Genomic DNA, 6,000 nt, shown 5'->3' on the forward strand with positions numbered 1-6,000 from the left:
AAAGCCTGTTGTAGAAGTTGTTCCTTATGATGGAAAATTGGATACCAATGTTGTGTTGGATTGGGTCTTTGATATGGAGAAGTTCTTTGAGTATAAAAACACTCCTAATAACAAAAAGGTGAAGATTACAGTCACTAGGCTAAAAGGTCATGCATCACAATGGTGGGATGACTTGCAAACTGATAGAAAAAGGAGAGGAAAGGAGAAGATCAGAACTTGGCCAAAGATGGTGAACAAGGTAAAGAAAAAATTCCTTCCTATTGAGAAAGATGCAAAATTTGAAACAAAAAGACATGACTATGAAAGAATATATCGAGGAATTCTATAGATTGGACATCAGATCTAGACATGTTGATGATGATGTTGAGAAAATTGTAAGGTACATTAATGGATTGAGATCTGGAATTCAAGATGAAATAAGTTTTATGAAGTTGGAAAGTGTAGAAGAAGCATATCAATATTCCTTGAAAGCTAAGGAGATCTTGACAAAGAAGCATGAACAAAGACAAAGAGGTAGAGGTGGTAGATTTTTGAGAGGCAGGGCTAGATCTTATGGAGAAAGTGGCAGATTTGATAGTTCTATGTAGGATAAAGGAAAATCTAAATGGAAGAATGATGACAAAGTCAAGATTGAGTGGAAAAGTGGTAATTCTTATCAAGGAAGAGGTAATTCCTATTCTAGAGGTGGATTTCATGTTAATTTTTTTAGATGTGGTAAAGAGGGACATAGATCTTTTGAATGTAGATCGTCTCGAAGTAGGCAATGTAACAAAAATGTTGTGATTCAAGGAGATGATGAGGGTTCACCAAGTGGACCTAAGGCTAGAGAAAATTTGATGGTGAGAAGAACCTTATGTAATAAGGGAAGTGATGAGGAACCTATTTTAAGGAGAAGTCTTTTCAAGACTAGATGTAACATGGTTGGAAAGTGCTACAAAGTGATCATTGACAATGGAAGTTCTACAAATCTAGCATCAGAAGACCTAGTTACCAATTTGTAGTTGTAAAGGATAAAACATCCCAAACCCTATCACGTTTCATGGATCAAAGATGAGCATAAGATATTGGTAAGTGAGCAATGCCTTGTGGAGTTCAAAATTGGACATTACTTTGATGAAGTTTTGTGTGATATTATGCCCATGAATTATTGTCATATTTTTTTGGGTAGACTTTGGTAATATGATAGATATGTTGTGCATGATGGAAGATTGAATCAATATACTCTTTGGGTAAATGGTAAGAAACAAATATTTTTGCCTTTAATTGAAAGTCTAGATGAGGTTAATTGTACTGCTATAAAAATTTGCATGTTTAATGGGAAATAATTTGAAAAGGAAATGAAAAAGAATCAAGTCTATTTTGCCATAGTTCCTAGAGGACCGAGTGTTGGTAGTAATGACTGAGCAATAGAAGCTAGTAATGACTAAGTGATAGCAGATAGTTATAGCCAGGTGCTAGTAGAAATTATAGAATTGTTGAATGGGTATAAAGACATTATTGCTAATGATATTCTTGATGGTTTACCTCTAGTAAGAAGTATAAGTCATTGTATGGATTTGATTAAGAACCAAATAGATTAACACCTGCAGAGAATGAAGAACTCAATAGACAAGTGCATGAGTTCTTGCAGAAAAGTTTGATCAAAGAAAGCTTGAGTCCATGTGTTGTACCTATTGTATTAGCACCCAAAAAGAATAGAGAATGGAGAATGTGTACTAATTCCAGAGCCATTAAAAAGATAATAGTGAAATATAGGTTTCCTATGCCAAGGATGGACGGCATAATGGATTGTTTGAGTGGAGCAAAGTATTTTGCCAAGATTGATTTGAAGAGTGGCTATCATCAGATCAAAATTAGAGATGATGATGAATGGAAGATTGCTTTCAAGACAAAGGATGGTTTGTATGAATGGTTGGTTATGCCTTTTGGTTTGACTAATGCACCTAGTACTTTCATGAGGTTGATGAATGAAGTTCTAAAATGATTTTTGGGTAAGTTTTTGATTGTTTATTTGGATGATATCCTGATATTAAGTAAGACTAAGGAAGAACATCTTGAGCATATTTGACAAGTATTGTAGAGTTTGAAAGAGGAAAAGTTGTTGATTAATCTAAAAAGGTGTTCTTTTATGCAAGAGGAGATTGTGTATTTGGGATTTGGGATTTTAGTTGATGGATTGAAGATGGATCCTGAGAAGGTTAAAGCAATTTTGGAATGCCCTACACCTAAGAATGTAGGTGAGGTAAGATCATTTCATGGTTTGACTAGTTTTTATAGAAAGTTTATAAAGAATTTCAGTGTTGTTTGTAATGCTATGACTGAGACAATGAGGGGAGATAAAAAGGAATTCAAGTGGACACATGGTGCTGATAAGAGTTTTGAGACTTTGAAAAAAAATGTTGTTGAATTACCTGTATTAGCTTTACCTGGTTTTAACAAAGTATTTCAAGTTGAATGTGATGCAAGTGGTAATGCAATAGGAGCTATATTAAGTCAAGAAGGTAAGCCTGTTGCTTTCTTTAGTAAAAAGTTGAATGATGCTGAAAGGAAGTCTTCTATGTATGATCAAGAATTTTATTCCATTGTTCAAGCATTAAAGAAGTGGAGACATTATTTGATTCCTAAGGAGTTTGTGTTGTATACAGATAATAAAGCTTTACAATACTTGGGAAGTCAACATAAATTGAATCAGAGATATATGAAGTGGGTTGAATATTTGTAGAGTTTTACATTTGTCATTAAGCATAAGAGTGGAGATACTAATAGAGTTGTTGATGCATTGAGTAGGAGACATTCCTTGCTGACATAAATGAAGGTTGAAGTTCTTGGTTTTGATAAAATAAAAGAGTTGTATGATGTTGATCTTGATTTTTCTGAGGCATGGAGAGAGTGCAGAGCACCAAATCTAATAGATCACATAAGTAAGTATGATGAGTATTTCATTCAAGAAGGTATGTTGTTCAAAGGTATTCAATTGTCTATTCCTAGAAGTTTTATGAGGTCAAATTTGATTAAGGAAAAGCATAGCGGTGGATTGGCTGGACATTTTGGAATTGATAAGACATTGAGTTTGTTGAAAGAGAAGTATTATTGGCCACAAATGTAAGGATGTTAAAAAATTTGTAAAGAGTTGTGGAGTTTTTCAAGTTTCAAAGGGAGTGAGTCAAAATACTAGTTTATATACACCTATTTCTATTCCTGAGAAACCTTGGATTGACATTAGTTTGGATTTTGTTCTTGGATTACCTAAAATAGTGAAAGGGTATGATTCCATATTTGTTGTAGTGGATAGATTTTCTAAGTTGGCTCATTTCATACCATGTAAAAAGACATCATACACTGACCATATTGCTAAACTTTTCTTTAAAGAGATTGTGAGATTGCATGGATTACCAAGAAGTATTATTTCAGACAGAGACAGTAAGTTTGTTGGTTATTTTTTGAAGACTTTGTGGAAGAAGATGGATACTGAATTGAAGTTTAATTCTAAATTCCATCCACAAATAGATGGATAGATAAAGGTTGCGAATAGAAGCTTGGGCAATTTGCTAAGATGTTTAGTTGGGAATAAGACAATTAATTGGGAGATGGTATTGGTACAAGTTAAATTTGCATATAATAATTTTGTGAATAGGAGTATAGGGAAGAAACCTTTTGAGATTGTTACTGGAATGCATCCTAGAGGCATATCAGATTTGAGAGATGTTGCTGGTGAAGAAAAGAGAAGTGTTGTAGGTAAAGAATTTGCTGATTTTATGGAATTTTTGCATAAGGAAGTGAAGTTGAGGTTGGAATAAAGTAATCATAAGTATAAGGAGAATGATGATCATTCTAGAAGACACCATGATTTTCAAGTTGGTGTTGAGGTGATGGTTCTTTTAAAGAAAGGAAGATTCCCAGTTGGAACATACAATAAGCTAAAGATGAAGAAATTTGGACCTTATAAGATCTTGAAGAAGTTTGATTGTGGTAATGCTTATGAAGTTGAGTTACCTAATGACATGAATATATCTCCTATATTAAATATTGCTGATTTGTATAAATATCATGAGTCAAAGGATGAATTTTTTGTATTAGATGATTATCCTAAGAATCAAATTGAAGAAGTTGAATAGATATTGGATCAAAGAGTTGGCAAGAGCACGAGAGGAAAATATTACTATGAATATTTGGTGAAGTGGAAGAACAGACCTATTAAAGATGCTTCATGGATTTCTCAATTCAATTTAGATTCAACTTAGGTTGTGACATCTCAATGATTCAGGAGAATCATTTCTTTCAACCCCGGTTGTCTAATGCAAGAGCATCCTGGGTTGCCTTGTTATCCTGCTCATTTTTGTACATTATGCAAGTTGGTGACTAGCAATTCCTTCATGTGATTAGAAGTTCCTTCATGTGCCTATCAGTTCCTTTATGTGCTTAATAGTTCCTTCATGTGCCTATCAGTTCCTTCATGTGCCTGGCAGTTATAGCAATTCCTTCATGTGCCAAGTTACTGTAGCAATTCCTTCATGTTTTGAGTTACTCAGTGTATGTCGAGTGACTCTTCATGTGCCAATTTACCCAGTGTATATTAAGTGTCTCTTCATGTGCCGAGTTACTTAGTGTATGCTGAGTGTCAGCATTTGGACGTGATTTCTATGAGCCAACTTACAGGATTTATTTTGATCGCGACATTTATGTTAAGATATTTTCTTGGGATGTTTCTAAAACATTATTGGGTTGGCCCTCCTCTTATGTAATGTTCTAAAATAATCTGTAAGCCTTTTTGGAAAGTATATATAGAGTGTTTAGGCTTAGAGTTAGGCAAGTTTTTGGGAGTAGATTGGAGAGCAGAACTAAGAGTGTAAATTTTCAGTTGGATCTTCGAATGTGAATGCATTTGAAATTGGCCATAACCTAGAAGGCCTTACAGCTAGGCATGGATGAAGATATTTTGAGGAATCAATAAAAGTATTTCACTCTTCTTCCTCCTCTAGTTGTTGTTCCTTTTATTTTCTTTCATTGTGTTAACTCTTTTAGGGTGGTTTGCAAGCCTTTGGCCCTAGTTATTCATCCTTTGCCTATGTCATTACAGCTTAGTACCACCACAAGAACCAATTTTTGTATCACACACAATAAAACAATCCCTAACCCTAAGCCCTTTGATACAAGTATTTTTATGCTACTTTAGGATTACAACATGTCAGCAATATGTCAGCCATACATCAGCCCCAAAGAATTTATGAAGTATGTATAGTACTTTCCTGATTAGTCACCACAAACTAACAATCTCCCACTTGGGGACTGATCAGACTCCACACTAAACAACAATCTCCCACTTAGAGACTGATCCTATAGCAATATCACTACCACATGGGGCTTCCACTGGATCAAACCACCTTGGACTCTGTTATTATTTTATTCATGTTTAATCTAGAAGACCAATTTAAGCTAAAGAGAATTCACCTTCTCCCTAGTCACTACCTTTGTAAACATATCCATTGGATTTTCATCTATATGTATCTTATCCACCTTGGACTATGTTATTCTTTTATTCATGTTTGGTCTAGAAGACCAACCGAAGCTAAAGAGAATTCACCTTCTCCCTTGTCGCTACCTTTTTAAACATATCTATTGGATTTTCATTTATATGTATCTTATCTAGCTTTAATTGTCTATCATCCAAAACTGACCGAATGAAATGGTACCACAATTATATGTGTTTGGTCTTTGAATGTAGAACTGAATTCATGGCAACATGAATGACACTCCAACTATCTGTAAACAAATAATTATCCTTTTGAGGATGACCCAATTCTTCCAAGAAGAACTAAAGCCATATCATCTCTTTGGCTTCCTCTGTAGTAGCAACATACTCTACCTCTATAGTGGATAAAGCATTAACCTTTTGTAACCTGGAAACCCAACTCATAGCTACCCCACCAATAATAAAGACATAACTTGTAGTACTCTGATTGGCATCGATATCTCCTACCAAATTAGAGTCAACATAGCCCT

Source organism: Cupressus sempervirens, chromosome 3, assembly GCF_028749045.1.
Source record: "Cupressus sempervirens isolate cs-2001-9-10 chromosome 3, ASM2874904v1, whole genome shotgun sequence".
In the NCBI taxonomy this organism is placed as follows: domain Eukaryota; kingdom Viridiplantae; phylum Streptophyta; class Pinopsida; order Cupressales; family Cupressaceae; genus Cupressus; species Cupressus sempervirens.